Consider the following 20,931-nt stretch of genomic DNA (forward strand, 5'->3'; position numbering starts at 1 on the left):
TCATACTAGTGCCTTTGGCGTGTATAAGTACATTTATTTCCATGAATTTGTTTATGCATTCATGCCTAATACCACTGTCGTCATTTTCAGTATATTCATATTTAAAATGTTTGTATTGGCTGGTTTAACCTCCTCCAGAAACTGGCCTGCTGCTTTTCTGTTCTGGCCTGTTGTCCCACAAGCGATGAGGCTACCACAGAAAAAATTTGATTTCCCAAGCTGTTCTCCAGAATGTTCAGATAGGCACCATAAAATCACTTTGCTGCCTTTAAACAAATTACATTTTTCTATTAAGTTAGGCAAACAACAAGGAATCTGCACATGATGCAAAATCACCTCACATCCAGCAAATATCCATTTCTCATATTGGTTTAAGTGTGCAGTGCTACAGTGGTAATAAAGCCTTGCTTGATTTTGGCCGATCATACAGAGCTTGTAATCACACACTGTATGTCAGAGGCTTTGGCTTAAGTGTTGGAGCATGACTGTTATAGTGGAAAAAAACCTCTGTGACGAGAGGCCTTCCATTTCACCTCATGTGGCAGTCTTTTTGCTTTTATTCTTAAAGGTGTGTGGACTGTTTATTATATAAAATTAGCCCTTGCCACTCGCAACTAAATAGATTGCAGGCTTGTTTAGTAAATGTGATTCTGCTCCCAAACTACATACCTTTATTCTTCCTGCCATACGCTGCTGTTCAGGGGCTTGAGAAGCACAGCTCCACAGGAGAGCAGACATTATTTGAATTTTAGGTTTATAATTTGAGTTTGCTGTGATCCCAATGTTGTTTCAGACTGGACTCAGCATGTTGTTAAGAAAGTCAGATATAAGCAGACAGACATATAAAACATATATAAAACTATGTATATATCATATATTATATAAATATAAAACTAAATTAGCTAATATCATAGAGCAGGGCTGTTATTTAAGCTTAGATATGTTGATTTTGGTGCCATACACACAGAAATCTACTACATTTAGCAGTTTTTAACAGTAAATCGGCTTACTGTGCCTAATAAATTAACCTTTTCCGCTTGCCTTTTTTTCCCTGTTCTTTTTCTGTGTTCCTGTTTTTGTGTTGCAGAGTATTACTGTATGTTTGTGTGCACACTTCCTTAATTGCATTAAGAGGATGACGCACTTCTTACTCTGTTTAAGCTCACTTTAATTGCCTCTGAATGGTGCACGAGGGAAGCAGGGACTGACGGCACAATGTGGACATGCAATTAGCTATCTTTCATAAGACGCTCCCGGGGAAAAAAAAAAGAGAGGGCTCCAATTCATAAAGGAATTTTCGCACACAAGGCAACAAATGCTATTTTGTGTCACTGCTGTGGTGGCATCTTGATGGAATGGCATTTCATTCGTTAAAGAATCAGACATTCAGGGAAAGCAAGAAAAGAGAGATGCAGTCAGAGAGAAGGAAGACGGACTGTGATAAAAGGGGGAGAAAAAGGCACAGTGGGAGCAGGAGACACCGAGATATGGGTGAGGTGCAAATAAAAAATGAGAGGAGAAAGATGGGAAGAGTTGGCAAGATAGGAGCAGTGAGGAAAGAGTGATGGAGGTAGATCGCACCAGAGACAGAGGGAGATATGTGAGCCTTGGTGAATTTTCACCTCAGTCTGGAAAGAAAGCACTATACTGACGGCTCAATGGAAGACACTGCAGGCCTGTGCTGTAGTTTAGAAATATTAAAACATTCATTCTACATAGACCATCCAGTCTGACATATCAAGTGGACTGTGAGGGATGTGCCAAATCTTTGTAAAGCACGAGTGATGCTGCCCAAAAAAATTACTTGATTTTGAAGGTGAATGTTTTGGTGTTGGTTTAACACAACGCTGCAGCTCCTCTGTAGTTTTGTTCAATTGGAAGTTAAATCCAATAGAAGAAACATGACCCTTTTCTCTTACTCTAACATAACTTCCTCATATGCCTTCATTGATCATCATTACGTGAGTGCTGTCCACAAAACGGTTACACTTTATAAATATTAATTTCTTTAAATCATTTTTTAGGTATGTTTGAGGTCGATTGACAATAATATTGCAGGTAGCTTTTAAAACGTGATATTAGTTTATGATCCTTTATCTCGACTGGGACGGGGACGCACATGCATTTTTCATGTGTATAAATGTATAAACGTGAGGCATTAAGTAATTGACGTCATGCATTAGGTTAATGGCATTGTTGTGACATGTATCAGAAGCTTTTAATACGGTACAACGCAGTAGGTACAACTGGAGCAGCACCACTGATGCTCTTTATCTCTCCTCCAGCTGTCCCTCCTCTTCTCTCTCCCTAATTTTTCTATGCTTTTCCCCCTTTTTTCATTTTCTCCCTCCCGCCACCACCCAACCCATGATACCCCCCCTCCCCACCCATCTTGGACAATCGCTCTCTCTCTCTTGCTGTCTCTCATGTTCTTCCCCTCTCTGTCTCTCTCTCATCCCGACTCGATTCTCCACATCCCTCCCTCTCCTCTTCTTCATTTAATAGTGGACCTCAGAGTGGTTGCCATGTCGACCAGCCGGCATATTACTATGGCAACCAGTCTGAGCGAGACGAGGCTGCTGATTAGGGAGAGATGTGTAGTGTAGCCTGGCCAGCAGAGGGGTGGGGAGGAAAAGTGGGAAATGGTGTTGGGGTGCTAGGGGGGTTGTATATTATGGGTTTGAACATTTGTGTGTGTGAGTGTGTGAGTGTGTGTGTGTGTGTACTTAAGTTTAGGGGTTGGAATGGTTATGGTTATGATAGTGATGATGGTAAGTGTCGGGGAAACCAATTCAAGTAAATGTAATATCCCCCAAAAATTACCCTAAGAAAAGTGTATGAGTATGTTGTTTTTGTTACCTCTTTAGTACCTTTTCCAGCATAAACTCTGACCTTGTCAGGACCAGTAGACCTCATGGGGACCAAAGCTGGACAATCATGTGAACTGAGGTTGGGTATGAGTTGGCCAGGGTTAAGGTTAGGGTCTAAGTTAGGCTGTCCTCAAGTGGGGTTAGGGGTTAGGATAGAAAGAATGGATAGAAAGTCGATATTAAGGATAGCTATCAAAATCTGTGTGTGTCTTTCAAAAAGAGTTTGCAGAGACTGGTTAGCTCTGTAAGAGTAAGCAAAAAGACATTTAACTTCCATTTTCAGGTCACACTACCTCCTGCAGCCATGTAAAGTCAAGCTGTGTCTGATTTAATATCTTTAAAAGAAATAAGAATCTCCCAATATCTCCCTCTGTCCACCATCATCCATTCATCAGTATTTCTACAGCGCTTGATTCCCTGAGCTGCTGCAAAGTTGAGGAAAAATTCTCCCAAAGAGATGAACGCTGATAAAGATGTGTATTACAAAGGAGCTGTCTCAACGTCTCCCTGAAGGCCCACTGAGCTGAGCTACTTTGTTTTGGTGCTATACGGGCAAACCTGACCCAGGGTGAAAATGATGCTCTTCTTGTGTTTGGCAGAATTATATATCTAGTATTATGACATCTGAGGGACGGAGCAAAGGCGTAGCTTTTAAAAAGCTGCACCCTCCTCCAAGAACACTAATGAACGCTGTAGAGGATGCCTGAGACCTCCCAGATCCATCAGAGAAACTAATTACAAGATCCAATTAAAGAGAGAGAGGGAGAAGAAGGGGAAAAGAGAGAGAGAGAGAAGACGGGGGGGTGTGGGGGGCTCCGTTTACTATTGACCCAGCCAAGCTGTCAGCTCATTCAAGACAGTAATTATAGCTTATTTATTATTCATCCTTGAGCTAAATAAGAGCGTGACATTTCAATAACAATAATAAGGGCAGAAAAAAGGCAGCACAAACTACAGACTTACTAATTGCAGTACTCAGAAATTAAACGACTGGAAAAATGTTGTTCTTTACTTATTCATAACATTTAGACCGAGCATAGGAGCATAGCAATGCACTGCGCTGAAAATGAGTCTAAGGGCCTCTCTCATGAGATCTCCCTCGTGGACGTAATCCTCGACAAACCCAGGACGCCATGCCTCCCTTAACAAGTGTTTTTTTTGTATCACTGTGCAGGGACTTAATGACTCTCTCTCACTGTTTATTGTAACTGTGTCTCATTAGAATGAGTTGTGCAATACGGTGCGTGGGCTTACATTTTCCAAAAAGATTCTTAAATCTTTGACTTTCAGAATCACCGCTTGCAATCAAAGAATTTAGTGGGGTAGTTATTCACCAAAAACACGCTTAACGTTGAATTTATTTCTTAATATTGTGATTTTCAGTGTGCATAAGTCTCGCACATCTCAGCCTCTCGTCCTCCACCCACCTCTCCATCCCCTAAACGCTGAACTCTGAGGCACCTCATTAGGACTGCCAGCTCTTGGCCTCATCGGCTGAGGCAGAGGTGAAGAATATCACATAATCATGAAGTGGAGATGGCATTACACTCATCACAAATTATAGATGAGTTTTATTGTGCAGCTGCAGGCCTGGCAGACTGACGCTTACCTTAAGTGGTTGTTTTGGGGGGTCTGCATGCGCCCCCAATTTATGGAGACAGTCCTTGCTTACATTAGGGATATGTGTATTGAATTTTTTATCTTTCATTTTTCTGTAAGTTTCCTCACCCCACAGAATCTTAGCCAGATCAGTTGACAGCAGTTGAGTATTCCACTACTACTGGGACAGTAGTTATACAACACAAGATGCTGTTTTATCCAAATCAAATCCTTTGCGGGACACTTGCTGTTTGTTTTACATGGATATTTGTACATTAAAATGCAGTATAGTGAACATTGGCCAGCGTCAAGCCAGCAGAAGTACATAAACAAAACCTGGGACAGTTATAATTGATTGGTCGTCAAATACCTTCATCTACCTTTGAATGTTTTTGATCAAACGGAGGAGACTTTGTTGTCTTCTGTCATTTACCTGCCAGGCACTAAGAATAACTGTTTTTTGATCATACAGTTCTTATGTTAGGTCTCATGACTCTTCCATTATGGTTCTGAGCCAAGAAACAAAGAAAAGACAAGAAAAAAACAAAAAACAAAGACAAACAGCAATCTGTCATTTCCCTTTGATTTGATCTATTTGCATTATGTGTTCATCCAAGCCACTCGAGAAGCCATTTAGCTCCACTGCTAACAATGGGATGCGTAACAGTACAATGCAACATAAGTCTTGTCATGTGTCCCATTGACATTGGCCAACAATAAACTACACCGGGCCTCCTTCTCCTCTTAATGCCTTTGTCCTTGAATCTGAAAAGAGCCTTGTTAATATAATTCTATTAGGTGAATCAAGCAGCCACAGACCTGAGACAGTGTAAATGAATAGTCAATATTCAGACACATGGTGACGGCGTGTTAGGAGATAAGAGTATCTGTTTTATCTTTTTCCTTTTAAATCTTTCATCCAATGAAATATAAGAATGTGTAGCTAAGGTGTGTTCCTTTTATTTTACCTAAGAGCAGCTGTTCACATGCTCGAACATACACTGACACTGACAGGCAGCAACCTTGACCTTGCAGAACTGAAAGAAGGAGAAAATAGCTGCCCAGTGACCTATGGAGGATTTTTTTTTAGGGCGGGGGGGTGGCACTGGGAGCTGGGGGTCAGCCAAGGGCTGGAAAGCTTCTTTTCTGTCTCTCCTCCTGATTTCCTGATTCTCCTCCTCTCTCACTTCCAATTCGAGCTGTTCAGACTCCTCATACACTCTCTGTGCCTGCCCTGGGGGGGGGGGTATACCACTTATCAGCTGATACGGGACGTGTCCTCAGACAGAGCCATTGATTTTATTGATTCATTCATTTGTGGTTTTTCCCATGCAGTTGTCAGGGGTGCTGAGCTCGTAAGCAGAGTTATGGAATTTGTTTGAGGGGCTTGTTCGAACCATGGGAGGGTTGTTGTTTTGACTGTGGTGCAGAAATGTAAATGTTAAGAAAGCTCAGTGTTAGATATCTGATAGTTTCTATTCCCTCTCTAAAACATTCTAATAAAAAGAAAATGTATAAAAAACGAAAAAAGTATTCATCGTTAGAGATTCTCTATCATCTCCTTCTCATGCAAATGGAGTGGAAACTGTCCACATGATTGCACACGCTAGGCCATGCTAACGGGATCACATCTGATACGCAGACAAACACATTGGCCTATTGGCTCTCTCGGTACACTCACACAAACACATACACGTTGACCAGATCACACCCCCTCGGGGCTGTGGGGCAGTGCTTGAGCGATGTCTCCCCAGGGGGCTGATATTTTATAGTTTGTGTCCATCAGTGCTGTAGCCCAGGGCGCCAGGGTTGACAGTAAGTGCTCTCAACACTGGTGACACTGATTCATCTGAGCCATGACACAGATGGGAGAGAAGGGGGAGGAGGGACAGCCAGAAAAGAAGTATAAAACACCTATGGAGACCAGGTTATATAGGTCGTTGCGTTCTGTGCTTAAATTACTACAATGCATTAGCTGTACATGGTGGATGTGATATTAGAGAGCACCACATGGTCTTTAATTATCTAAAGGGTTCATGGATGCTCACTATAACACACAAGGCTACACTATGATATGGCGCTCTAATATGGGTGAGACTGGAGAGATTGGCTTGAGGAAGAGACTCCAATCTAACATGGCATTTCAATTTCTCATTCGCCCCTCATGGCTGTGCCGTGCACTGCTGCACCTCTTCTACATATATATAGGGAGGACCCTCTGAACCCCAGCCTTCTGGATGCGCATACTAAGCAATCAATGTGTCACCTCTTCCTGACAATCCTATTTTTTTTCATATGGAGGCCGCGCTCATTTTTTCTTGTCAGCAGAAGGTAATTTGCTGTATTGTGATTCAGCCCTAAAACTTGGTGACGAGGTGTCTGATAAGTCGCTACCTCTCTGTCTCCCCTACTCCCCCACAGCCCCCCCCATGCATCACCCACAATATGGAAAAACCGAAGTATACGAATCCCAACCCCCAACCTATCTACACCCTACCGCACCCCCACACCCCTGTCCCCTCTTTTCCACACCAAGCCCAACATAGTTGTATCTGAGGCGGGCTGCTAAATTAGATAAGCGGGGCTGTGGCGCAGCGCCCCTGATTAATAAAAGATGCAGTGCTCCCTGGGGATGGCCACTCTGAGGGCCGAGCAGAATCTACCCACAGACAATGGAGTTTGCTCGCACACAATGAACAGGAAATGGAGGGAATGAACCAATCATGGAAATATAACATTTAAAGCAGAGCTTTCCCGTGACCCTCTGTAACATTATGCATGCATCATAATAGATGAAAACTAATTTTGGGAGTGAAAAACGAACAAAAATATTAATATATTCATTTATTTAGTAAGCATATCCTGCTATTATCATATGCTGGATGTAACTGCAGTTGTCCTGCTGTTTTATGACATTCAGGAAAGTGTTTGCAGCAGAACTCCTGCAAATTCATGGTCAGTTTCCCTTCTGACTCCAACAGTGGACATTTAATATGTTATGTATTCTGCCTTTGTTAAGGCAACGGAAATCACCAAAAATATGAGACAACCTTAGAATGTGGGAACAGCTTTCTGACAATAGAACAATAATAAGAATCATAAGAATACAATGAAATGCTGCTTCTCATTGCCTGAAACAAAGTACAATTTTTAAAAAGGCAAATGCAGTATGTTTTTCTTTGTATCCCACATCTTGTTAATCCAAAAATGGCTTATCAAGTAGTTTACTTACTGTTTAAAATGCAAATGATTACAGTCCAAGATTAGACCTATATCCTAAATTACACGGCTTTTCTTTTGTCCTGCACATTTTTTTTAACTTTAGGTTTTTACTACGTTCTAAGAACAATCAGAACAAGTGCAACAAAGAGGATGTCATCATATTTACCATTTACATTCACCGGGTCTGTAAATATAGATAAGCTGCCTGAAACACAACGTGTTTATTTCTTGCTTGTTAAATTGTAAATTGTAAGTTTATCATTTTTATAATTATGTGATAGGATATGTTAATAAAATGATGGATGCACAAGTTTGTTCTTGACAAACTTCATGTATTGAAATGAAACAAGGTTTAGGTTTTTATTATTTACTGTGGGATAAAGGGATATCTGTTGAAAAGTAATGTAACACAATTAGGTGACGAGATTAGCCCTAAAATTCTTAAGATTGTTTTTTTTAAACAAATGGTTTCTACTAGCTCAAATGTTTCTATAAAAATGCCACACAACTAAAATGCTTTGTGGATATATTTGAATATAGAAGACAAACAATTTCATCTACTACTGAGCTTGTTTTTGACTGTGGGTGAATGAATATTTAGCTTTTGCTTTTTCCCTAAAACAGTTCTTTTAAAAGTGTTTATAGCGAAGTTGAAATACATTTTGATAGATGATTTTTATAACCAGTGAGTTGAGCAGTTTGGTATTAGCATGCTCGTTTGAAATGTGGATTTCAGATGCAGGTATTAATCTCCTCCTGTGACCGAGCTCCTGTACAGCTGTAATGAAACAAGTTATAATAAATGTTTTGAGATTTATTGTGAATGTTGCAGCCAACATCTGCACATACGGATAATAACAGATTAAAACCTCTTAGGTTTCAGATTTTCAATGTTGACCTTCATAAAAAAACTTGAACTCACACCTGCAGAGGTAACACACTTTCTTCTTCATCTATTTAAACTGTGTATGTGCAGCTGCGTGTCTTCCTCTGTGGTAGAAAAAAAGCGAACAGATGCTCAGCTAGTTTTCACACAGCATCATGTTGTCGTGTTATTTCAGTCCTATATCAGCTTTATTCACATTCGTCACCTGGTGGCTTTGTTACCAGGAGGATATTATCCCTCTCACTACTCTGTTTATACGACAGTCAACAGCCATCCAGTTGCCTATGGAGACCACTGAAATCAAGGCTGCATCATCATCCGAGTTCCCTTTCAAAGATTTCTGACGTAAATTGTACATTAAAGCTGTTCATTTTAGTTCTCTCATAATAACCAACAGACGGGGTTTACCAGGCAAACACAAAGTCAGCACCGAACACTCCACCTGCATCCATTTACACGCAGCCTCTTATGTGCGCATGTGCACTCATGCAGACATGAGACTCTGCTCTGCTGGTGGTGTGTGATTGCCACATGGATCATGAACACTAGAGCATTTATCTTTAAACAGTCCCGTCCCTGTCCCCCCCCGTCGCTCCTGAACAGTAGCGAGTTGCTTCTAATTTTCTGCGAGATAATGGTAGTCATATTGAGATGAAAAAGGTCAAGGGTCGGCTTGCGGGGTTGTGATTGGTTCAGAGCCGCGTGCTGCCTATGGAGATAAAATGGAAAGTGATATTTCATTTTATAGCACCACCCTCCCAGACTGCAGAGCAATTTTAGGTGATCGTTTCATGAGGAGGTTCCAGTTCTGCGATGATTAGAGTGCATCTCTCAGTCAAACACCAAACACAAAAATGTCTCCTCCAATGTGTTGCATCAGCAGTTTTTTTTCTGCAGGTTTTTCTTTTATGACCAAAGGCTGAATAGTTTTTTTCCACATGCTGTTTTTAATATGTTGTGATTTAAATGTTCTCCCACCCCCTCCAACCAGCAAAGACTGATGGGTTTTTTAATGCATATGTATAAGATGTGCATAGGTAGTTGAACTTGCCTTTGACCTTCATCTGCTCACATGTATTCACAGAGTTACGGGTGAAACAGTGTTTTAAAAGAACAAATATTTCTTGTTGTCGATACTAAATCGCAAAGTACTGATTCTCCTCAGTTCTCAGGACTCTGTGTATCTTTATTCGGAAAATGCAATTGTGCTTTATTCTGTACGTGCTTCAATAGAGATGTGGGGGCATGTCGCTTGTACGCTGATTTTCTTCTTTTTCTATCAACCATCTCTAGTCGTCTGCTGTTGTTTGTTGAATGTGATATTTAATTCATGCTTTGACCACAGTGGTAAGAAGATCACCACTCACTGGCATGTGAATGTATTAAGAACCAAACTGTGGCTGATGTGTGTGACATCTACACCTTAGAGCCTGGTGTCTGAGTGCACACAGCTTATAGAGGATGAAAAAAATCATATAACCAAAGTAGGTTACTGAAACCACTTCATTATTTTATGAGAACACACAAATTATCTCATCTTAGAGGCGCACCTGAAACCTAAAGTAAATTTATTTATCATTCAAATCTTATTTATAACGAGGAAGGACCTGTTAAGGTACAATATCTCTTCTGCCAGGGTCTTATGGTCAAGATGAACAGCAATAAAGTAAGAAAGTTTTAAAAATAAATACAAACTTGGATAAATAAATAAAATTAAAAAAGAAAAAAATATATATATAGATACATAGAAACATGAATCAATGGCTAAAATTAGTTATAGAGAATAAAGGCCACATGTCAAAAACAATCATGAAAACTGATTTTAATCAACATGTCAGGAGAGAGTAATGATTTTGTGTTTAGGATGTCCTGCTGCTCCAAGCCTCGGGCATTAAGGCAAAAGGCAAATTTACCAGCTTTGTTCAAGCAGTTGGGATCTTGAGGAGAATTTTCTCTAATGATCGTGTATTGTAGCTTTTTGGACGATGTAACAACACTCTAGTATCGTGGTAACTTGCTTAAGATTTAACATAAAATTTACATTAATTGTGTTTCCTCTAAGACACACTGGTTCTCAATGATCATTTCATATAAATGTGTACGATTTGCTGCACCAGTTTCAAACTGCAAGGCCGCGTGACATAAACCATCAGTATAATATGTTATAATAATAAATAATATTAAAAAATCCCAAAAGCACTAAAGACCAGCAATAATAGAGAAACTAGTATTTTAATATTTTTTTATTCCACTTGGCAGCTTTTGCATAATCTTTTTTAAGGCTACCTGGTTCCACGCCTGAGGGCCAAGTGAGTCACACATTATTCAGTGACCCAAACTGCATTTCCCAAAGAGCAGTGCAGCCGGTGGGAGTGGCCTGAGCTCGATGCAGAGTGCAGCGCTTTAAGGTCACTGTGGTGGTCATGTGAAAGGCCAGCGGAGCCCCCTGGGCCATATGACAAACGGAGCTGCCAGGCCGAGGTGTGTGTCAGGGGTGTTTTTCCACAAAGCATTCTATAAAAGTGTAACTGGGCTGTATTTGCCCTTTCCTCCTGCTCTGCGTTCAGCCAACAGGCCCCTGAAGATCTCTTAAAAAGTGCTGATCCACAGAGCCAAGCTGGTGCTCTTGTAATCCTGCAGCTCTGCTCCCCCCTCCGCACAACCCCGCCATCTGCACCTCCTGCTTCCTCCCTCACATTCCCTCACTGTCTCCTGCTGATGCATCACTCTGATGCAAGCGACAAGGTGGCGGGATGAAGGGGCTTGTTTGGGCCCCGAGCTAATTACCACACATTAGAGCATGACTAAATAAATCTTAAGTGCTACTAATTGCTCAGCAGTGAAAACAATAACTGTAGTACTTGCCCAGAGGCTCTGGGGTAGCGAGGGGCTGGGGCACTGGGGACTAGGGGCCCTGGCACTGGGCCAGCAGAAGACACCAGCAGTTTACTCCCTCACCCCCACTGCCTTCATGTTAAAGTCACACACCACTTGGCACTGTGACTACATGCACCATATGCCCCACACCCACCGCGTGCACCACCCAGTCCCTAATGCACTCCCTGCAGCCCCATACATGACAGGCGCAGACAGGCTCGGTCTGTGTGTGGTGCCATCATACATCACTGCATTAATAAACATGAATTAGTGGCACAATTAGACGGGGTGTTTCTGACATTTACAAGTACAATAATGGTGTTCTCCTCTCTACAAGCCCCTTTGGCCTGTAATGGAGCGCCAGCACACCTCAGACCTTTGGATGTGAAGGCTGGAAGGGAAAGAAATGTCTCACTAAGAATATGTGTGTTGTTAACGAATAAAAAGAAAACTCTAAGGGCTCCTTGGTAAGATTTTATTCCTACCTTTAAAATGAATTCCAACCTATCGTTATCAGATTTCCTTAATATTGATATCAATAGATCAGTATAGTTCTGGCTACCCAGTGCACACAGTTGATGTATGTCGTGTCATGTGTGTTTGTTTCCCTCTCAGGTTTGCACCGTGCTGTGTGTGAAGAGGAGGTTTGAACAGGCTGTGCTGCCGACCACATCTCCTGTGGCCCATGTTCAGGTATGTTCAACACAGTCACACCGAATGAGGCGTCGCAAAACCTCCCACTCTGTCAACTACGACTGCTTCATTTTACTTTCTCCACATTCACATGAATGTGTCTCAACAAAAACACTGACTGCGCTCAATAATAGCCTGTCTGACGTACACAATGTAAAACGTACTATTTGTGCCATATAATGATGCTCATGTTGTGGCATAATTTCATTTTATGAAAACAAACTCTAGCTTGATTTGAGGAGTGTACAGACTTCACCTGAACACAATGTTATAATCAGAGGTGCAATATGCCAGAATTTTAAACAAACACATCAGCAGAAGTGTTTATGTTAAACATGAAACTGAAAACAGTATTTTCCCATAGAACCATGCAAAATGGCTTCCTTTGGTATTTTTTTTCTTTTCCAGGAGTGTCTTTTAATTCATCCTTTAGTTAATTATAATATGTTTTTAATTTTTAGTTTCACTCCCCAAAATTTAAAGATGAATGTTGTTCTGATCCCAGTCTCACTTTCATCCTCCTAAACCAGTCGCCCTTCTCATTTGCACTGTCACTCTTGTGCAGTGTTTTACAGCTTTCCCAGGGGACTCGTGTGCTTTTGTTAGCTTTCCTGTGAACACACACAGCCTAATTGGTTGATTAGTTCGGGTTGACTGGCCTGCTAATTGAATAGTAATTTAGATTTGATGTGTCTAATGAAGATCCTAATTTATTATTTGGCACTCGTCCAAGGGTTTGTTTTTGAGAGCGGGAATCAAACTGAAGGATGAAAGGGAACAAGACAACGATTCAGTGTCTCAGTGCTGCTTTGATGACACATGACTTTAACGAGGATGTTTATCCCCCTTAAATGATGCTGATACAGACGATAGGAAGGCAACGATATGAGAACAGGCCATCGCAAGTTTAGTACAACCTTATTGCCCTTTGGTTATTTGTTCTATAGATGGAAAATAATGTTTCTTATACGTTTTTATTCATTGATCACAAAGACCTGTTATAAATAATAATCCAAAAATTTAAAATATTGAAAATTAAAACACTGTAGAGCCCATTTACTTTAAAGTGGGTGACGTTTAAAGGTGTTCTATGTAGGAATTTAGTCCAGATATCATTATATTATACTGAAAACAAGAGACGATGGCTGAGAAGACTGGCAGCCATTTGTCTCACATTGTGAACCGTTGGCTCGAGTTTTGCAAGACTTGGCTTGGTTCATTCTTGGCTACAACTGATTTAGGGCACATAGTACCTAATGCATGTAGTGCAGTTTGATGAGTGCTGCATTACATGGAAGAACCAAAGAAGTAAAAATGAATCCTTCTTCTTCGACAGTATTCGCAGTTTTTCCCAACAAATTTAGTCCTTTGTGAATAAATGCTGCTCTCATTCATTTCAATGCATCCTGGATTGCAGTGGTGACATGAGGCTGCTGGTAAAACAATGCAGAGTGTACTTGCAAAAAGAGTTTAATCTTGCTCAGCAACTCAATGCAACACCATCCAACGAGGTTCTTTATTGGCCAATCAAACACATTCTGGTTTAGATTTGAAACATGAACAATGTTTTTCTGCTGTTTACTTTGCGATCATCGTGGAAAAAGATAAAATCGTTGCTGCTGTGATAACATTACAGGGCTGTAAAATCCTGCCTGTGACTATTACAAACCATTGCACAGTGTTTGTTTCAGGCTGATAAGCTTTTAAATCTCTACTGTGTTATTTTAACTGGACTTTCTGGATTGTATTTTATTGCTTCAGCAATATCTTAACACACCGGTGCAGCCAGCTGTAACGTTTTAATGCAGGGATGTTTCTCTCTGAATCTTCAAATCTATGCCACAAACTCTATTCGTGTAAGAATATTAAGGTTTCTGTTTGATAAATATATATAACCATAATATCTGCTTAATATCCCATCACATTAATATTTGGGTCCAGAGATGATATTATAGGAACATTTGTAACTAAATACCTGACAGTTGCCTTCTGTAACTGATAAACTCTGTGTAGTTTACCCGTCAGTGTAAATGAGAAAAATGAGAAAGTGATGCACTGAACACATCATCTGTGCGTTGTGTACACTGAACACCATTGATGCCAGCAGCCTTGTAGTGTATTGTTTAGTTTTCTCTTTTCTCTTAAACACTAATCGAGTCTCCCATGGTTACCAGTACAGGTTCTGTACCTGCACTGCATTTGTCTTAATATCTGAGCTCAAGTACAGAACAGGTACTAACTCTGAGTCAGGAGCTGTATCCCTACTGCACAAGATGTAATCATTCAGTCCAGGTTTTGGATAAGTAAGTATTGATTTCTAGGCAATAAACTGAAAGAGTATAGATTCAAACATGACACATGCTAACTTTGCCTTAGTTTGAGTGAGTTGAGACAGTTTTCAGAAAAACACAACCAAAAAAATAAAGTCATTAAACATTTAGAACATTTAGATTTTTTAGATGTTTACGGACTGTAAACTAAACTCTCAAACACACACAGTGCGTTCATATTGTGTTAGCATGCAGAGTGGAACCTGAACACTGCCAAGGAAAGCACTGCTACACACTTGGCAAGATTAGCATTGTGCACCACACAATAATAGTTTATTTCTTTTACAACAAACATAATTGTAGGTGGCTCTTGTCCCTTAAATTTCACATTGTCAGAGAAGTGAACCTGTATGACTCTGTGTTCCCACACCAGAGCTGGAGTAAAAAGTGAGTTTATAGGCATCAAGATGTTTCCCAACAGTTTGTTTTAAGGGATTTAATCTTCCCTCAAATCCAAGATTATGAGCAGGAAAGTCACATTTCAAACCAATCAATGAAAACTTGATTTCCCTTTAGCATTGGGGGGATTGATCCCAAAAGCCTTTTGACTCCTCCTCCGGTGCAGCCCCACTTCGGGCCTTGAATCAAACATTCATTGCTTGCGTTGAGGGGTCCACTCTAGTCGGCTGTCCATTCAGCAAAACGCCAACAAAATATTAATAAAATTGTAATCCAAGTCCGAAAGATCCCAAGCTAGCTTTATCCACACCAGTTCAAAACAACAACAATCTGTCATTTGCCACAGATTCTACTACGTTGTTGCAGCCATTTATCTTCGGGTTTGTCAGTGTATCAACTTTTCCTTGATCATGAATGTCCCTTTTATATCCTCTATGCTTGTATCCAGGATGCAGCATTTTCCATTCCACATGGTCTTTGATTTTCCAGTTTTTACCAGAACAGCTGAACTCATGAGCACAGTCTGTGCTGGGCCTTCTCTGTCCCACGTTGTCACCGAAGGCTGCAGGTCTTTGACACTCCAGTTGTTTTCTTGTCAAAACATTCAAAATCTAAATATAAGCAGTAATGTATAAAGCAGAATATTTGTCTTTTCATCTGAATTCCTCATCAGCTGCACCCCCCCCCCCCCTGCACACTCTTTCACTGATATTTGAAAATCACGCAGTCATGCACAGTTATGCACATGCAACAATGCAGCTGAAAGTACAACCCAACTGGGCCAAACTAGTAGAGCAGGTATTAGCAATCTCAGGTGAGGGAATCACCCCCTTTTCTTGCACGCATTACACATTTCTCCGCACTGTTTATCCGTCTGTCACTTACCCGCATACTTAACGCAGTATTCATTAGTCGCTCTAACCCTCCCTCCCTTAACGAGAAAACAATTACCATAGGTTTCTCCCCCAGTCCCAGTGGCCTGGCAGCGTTGTCCGAAAACCTGCCTCCCCACCTGCCTTCAGCTCTGCGTCTGCTTCTCTCTCAGATTCTCTTCCCTTGCACCTCTTCTCCCTTTCACTGTGGCTGCAGACTCTCTCTCTTTCTCCATCCTCTCTGCAGCCACTCTCTCTCGCTCCTCCCATCTCTGAGCTCTAGGCTGCTCTGGGTTTTAGACGGATCACTCTCACAATGGTTGATCAATACAGGTATTGATCCACTGGCAAAATGTTTATAAAATCATTCTGGGCAGCTGCGGTGCGGCGGGGGAAGGGGAGGCGGGGCGACGAGAGGGCCAGCATGCCATGCCATTCGCCAGTGCGAGAGCCGCCGTGGACTGGATTGGCTGTCTGTCCGCCTGCCTTGCCAGGAAGAGGGCTTGCATAGTCTGCATCTCTTTGTCACAGTTGGTTGTTATAAACACAGCCCTCCCTGGCTTTTGCTGCTAAAGTTTCCAGACCACCAAAGCGGCAGTTAAACCCCTCGCTGCACGATGTTGACTGCTGGCCAAGCTGCGACTCCCTCTCCTTTCACATTAGCCAAGAAAGTCATTTGCATAAATTAACAAGCTGCAGGCAATCCCAGTCTAATGATCCGCTGTCGTTTCATTGCTCTCCTCTCCTAGCAAGAAAACACTCCTCTGCGGCGCTGCCCTGGTGCACTGTGGAAAATGTGTCACCTTAGAAACCTTGCCCTTATTTCTCACACACACACACACACACACAGACAAACACACATACACACCTCATGGATCGCAGCCTGTGCAAATATAGGGAAGCTGGCAGTGTGCAGAGGGACACCGGTGCACAGCATGTCCCTGTTGCACTGTCAGAGGGGAATAGGCAGCAGTCTGGGGAAAGGACTTCCCCTTGGCTCTCATCCTTACCTCCCTCTAGAGACACTCACTGTGAAGCTTACTGTAAATGAAAGGGCTCCGCTCCAGTCTTTATTACTACATTGTTGGGATCATTAGCAACATTAGCAGCAGCGCACTAACCACAGCAGGCTGCCATGCACTGTCTGCAGCAGCAACAAGGTTGCTCCACTCGGAAAAGCTACTGACGGACAAGCTAACTGAAACGCTTGAACTCTACAGTGTAATACAACCATATGGTAGATTCAAGTGGCATGGTTTATCAAAGCTTTTGTAATCCTCTGAGGGGTCTTTGCTTATGTCTCGTTGAACGATGATGTACGGGATGTTTCTTTACACAGAGAAGATAATTGTAGTGTGGAACGCATTGTGGTATAACTTTTTCCAGAATAGCAACTCTTGTTGAACCAGACTAACATCTGTCAGCCATAAGGCCAGACAGCCTCTGTGACACAGAATCAACCTCGCCCCTCTGGGGTGTGTGGCTTCGTCTATCCCCCTCCCTCTCTGGCACGTATCCTCGACCCCAATGCCCAGACACCCAGAACCAAACCGCAGAGTCTGGGCCTGGCCCACCAGCCCATCCTCTGTCATAGAACAAAGATAAGCAAATCCTGGGAGATTGAGACATGCAACAGTAGCTGCAGCGATGTTGCGTTCTTTTAATTAGCTGCAGCAATTGTTTCTGTTTGGAAAATGATGGAACACACACACAGACAGACACAGCGCAAACACATCATGGAAGTGTCACTCACACATAGGCTGTAGAGTGGTAATTACTCTAACACATCCAGAACTGGCCACAGCCCATTCATTACCATAACATGTTGTAATGAAGTTTAATCCCTCATCATGTTGTCTGTGGTTGGAGAGTGGTGTGTGGCTGTTATCCTTCACTACTCCAGATGTCTTCCAGGCTGTCTGTGTCTCTCTCTCTCCTCAGTGCTGTACTATACTGAAGACATGACATTCAATGCCCCACCTTCAGCCATTTCATTCTTATTTTTTTACCTCTGCTTTTTTCCCCTCTTATAAATTCATTTTGACCTCATCCATCTTTGTTTCTTCCCTCCTCCCCTATCCAATTTTCACCTTCTGTTCCTCCTTCCAAATACCCTCCCATCTCTAAGAGAGTGTGTTATTTATTTCATCTGAATGCTGGGGCTCTTTGGTGCATGCTTCTCACAGAAATCAATTTCAGCTCAGACAGCATAACCAAACAAAGCGCCGCACTCATTTCAGCACGGGCATAGATGTAACCCATCTCTCTCATTTTCTCCCTCCTGCTCCTTCACTGGAAGACATTTTGTTCTCACTCGGATGCCCTTGTGTCAATCACTGCAGACATGTGGTGATGTGCGAACGCAGGAGCTAAATGAGTCATGGCAAGCAATGATCATTAGAGACTAGAGAGTTTGCATCTGTTAATGTATGTCAGTTCTGCTGCGAGTGATTGTCACCTTTCAACCTGTGTGCATACATGGAAGTTTTTCCGTTTTCACTCTGTTTTATGGCTTTTAGGCTACATGAGTGCGTGCGCTACATGTTAGAGCTGTGAAGTTTGTTATTCAGCATTTTCTCAATATGTTTGTCCTTAGTAGACAACAACATAGAGTATAAACAAGAGGCATCTCTCTCTCATTGCTGTATGAATGAGCATGACTCGGAGCTGCCAGCTCTCATGTATCCCTTTCTCTGCCAGCCATCCTCTTTGAACAGCAGTTGAGACCACCAGTTAATGCAGCTGCTGGATTGGCCTCTCTCCTTGCTCTGCTTTTATTGATTTCAGCCAGACACAGAGACAGACAGAAAGAAAGGGCCTTTTCAGGAAGAAGTTAAATGGTCAAGTAGCAGTTGGAGGGTGGCTTTCACCACTTTATTGACGAGGTGGAAAAATGTCACTATTATGGAGGCCCTTGCAGCAGATAGCGAGCTGATTGGATGAATGCCCCCAGGTCAGAGTGGAGCACGTTCCCCCTGCAGCCAAACAAGAGCAAATAAAAGGGCAGAGGAATCCGCTTGAACCGGAGGTGATGTTTCTCTCCGCCAGGCCTCTCTTTAGGCAACATTTCTCCGGGTGAATAAGGAATTTGGACTGAGGGCTGATCTCTGGTCCACTTCCTCCCTCTGAACTCTCTTCTCAAAGCACTCTGGCTTTGCAACATTTCATAGCTCTGGGGACGTCCGTGTTTCATATGTTACACACAGATGCTCAACCTGCACATGTGTTTCTATAATTACAGCTTGATAGCTGGTGTCCATAAAAGAGGGTGAGGGATGAAGAAAATGATGAGAAATGCAGAGAGCAAAGGTGTGGATCACATGGAGGACACAGAGACACGTCAATAGATGCAGCCCCTTCAAAGATGGTAAGCTAAAGATGAGTCGAGGCTGAGGTGCCTGAGGCTACATCCATACTGATACGTTGTCATTTTACTAAAACAATCTACGTTCACATGAGCATCTTACCTCTGCATCAGCAATAATCCCTCTCCTCACTACCCCGCCTGAACGTTCATCATGTGACCATTCGCATACACCGGGCATGTGTGTGCTGGTGTAAACAGGTGGCAGAATGTCTACTCTGCAGTTGGTTGCATATTTCCAGCAAATAACAACTTCACCAAAGAAAATGGTGAAAAGTAAGACGAGGGATTTCTTGGCCCGACACTGAGGTGGAACCGTTATTGTCAGTGTGACAGTGTAGGTAGTCGAGTCGTGACTGATAAGAACCTGTCAGGAGGCGAATGTGGGTGATGGACATCTCAGGTTTTGCCCTTCCATACAACACAGCCCCCCCGTGAAGTGTTCCCTGTAAAAACTTCTCGGTTTTAGGTGCTCAAAAACTTGTTTTAAAACTAAAGCGTAGTAGTTTGGATTTAGTCTGATTTAGTATCACAAGTGGTGTGAATCCACACTTAACTTAATGTTAAATTTAATATACAAAGCTTGGTGTTTAGGATACAGTGAACACAAGGGTCAGTGTATCATTATACAACAGACAGGAATCACATTTTTGATTGGCCCTGTAGTCAGAGGAAAGCCTCTATCAATGTCAGGAAATGTATGATGGATATTTGCAAAGAAAGATTGACTATGCAGTCAATAAAAATGAAATGAGGCTTTGGGTTTGACTTGTGAGACTCAAAAGGCCCCTGACAGAGATGCAGTTGTGAGACCTGGCAAACGGCTGTGGGTTCAAATACAAGCCATTTTCAGACTCTGCCTGCTGACGTCAATCAGTCAAATTAGCCCCAGCATATGATCTGGCGGGCTCCTCCTCGCAGCACAAGACAGACCTCTGGAAAGGTCAGCATGCCACAGCACAGACAGAGCAGTGCTTAATCAGAGGTGAAATGGTTTCTTTTCCAAATTGATTCCAGTTCAGATCAGACAAGAGTGTCTTGTGTTGAGCCACTTAAAGACTTAGGGGAGAGGCGGCAGGCGCTTTCAAGAGGACATTTAAAACAAGACATTAACAAATAAAAACTGTTCTGATGACATCTGGACCAGGGCCCAAAGAACAGCGGGCCATATGAAAGATCTGTCTGTCTGTCTCGATCTTCATCTCTCCTCTGTTTTTCTGTCTGCGTATGCTTTTATCTCCCGCTCTGCATGTGACGCATTACACTCTCACATATGGTCGCACGTGCTCAAATGAACTGAGAAAAAATTCATGCAAACTCTGCGGGAAACTTTGTTCCTCTGAATTGTAAAAACACAGAATCACATGATGTTGACACAAAACAGTACGAAATAAATATTTTGTCTTCCCTCTCACAAAGTAAACTAAGTACCATTAACACTGGACCCCCGAGGCTTTATATCTTTTTACGCTCTCTTTAAAACTCTTTTTACAACAGGCTTGTCACAGCCATGTATACACATAGAAGGCAACATCTGAGCTCGCCCACACCCCGCACACATCTGCACACTGCACATTCACCAACTCCCTTATGCTGAATGCATAATATATGTAATGAAATAATGTTTCCAGTGGGGATGGCTGTGGCTGGGGGATGGAGATGTGAAGTGAATATCAATGTGGCTCCCCCCCAGACTCCCTGGTTCAATTGGTGTGATGGTGGGGGGTAAATGAATATGTGGGAGTTAAAGAAGCTTTATCCCTTTGCCCAAAGCTACAGTAGGAGTCCACGCAGACAGAGGAGGGGGCTGACTGGCCCA

The 20,931-nt window shown here is 42.2% G+C and overlaps 1 protein-coding gene across 8 annotated transcripts in view; it reads left to right on the plus strand.

Annotated features, from left to right (window-relative positions):
• Positions 1-20,931, plus strand: part of zfhx3b (zinc finger homeobox 3b) — a 324,823-nt gene that overhangs the window by 142,140 nt on the left and 161,752 nt on the right. For 6 of the 8 annotated variants that reach the window (XM_069524002.1, XM_069524010.1, XM_069524017.1 and 3 more), the window contains one exon: positions 12,070-12,147. The gene's annotated coding sequence lies outside the window, so the exon portion shown is untranslated. Of the gene's footprint in view, positions 1-12,069; positions 12,148-18,989; positions 19,116-20,931 lie in introns of all 8 variants that reach the window. The other 2 variants (XM_069524024.1, XM_069524040.1) reach the window with 1 other exon arrangement.

The sequence above is a fragment of the Paralichthys olivaceus genome, chromosome 1 (assembly GCF_024713975.1).
Source record: "Paralichthys olivaceus isolate ysfri-2021 chromosome 1, ASM2471397v2, whole genome shotgun sequence".
NCBI classification, from domain to species: domain Eukaryota; kingdom Metazoa; phylum Chordata; class Actinopteri; order Pleuronectiformes; family Paralichthyidae; genus Paralichthys; species Paralichthys olivaceus.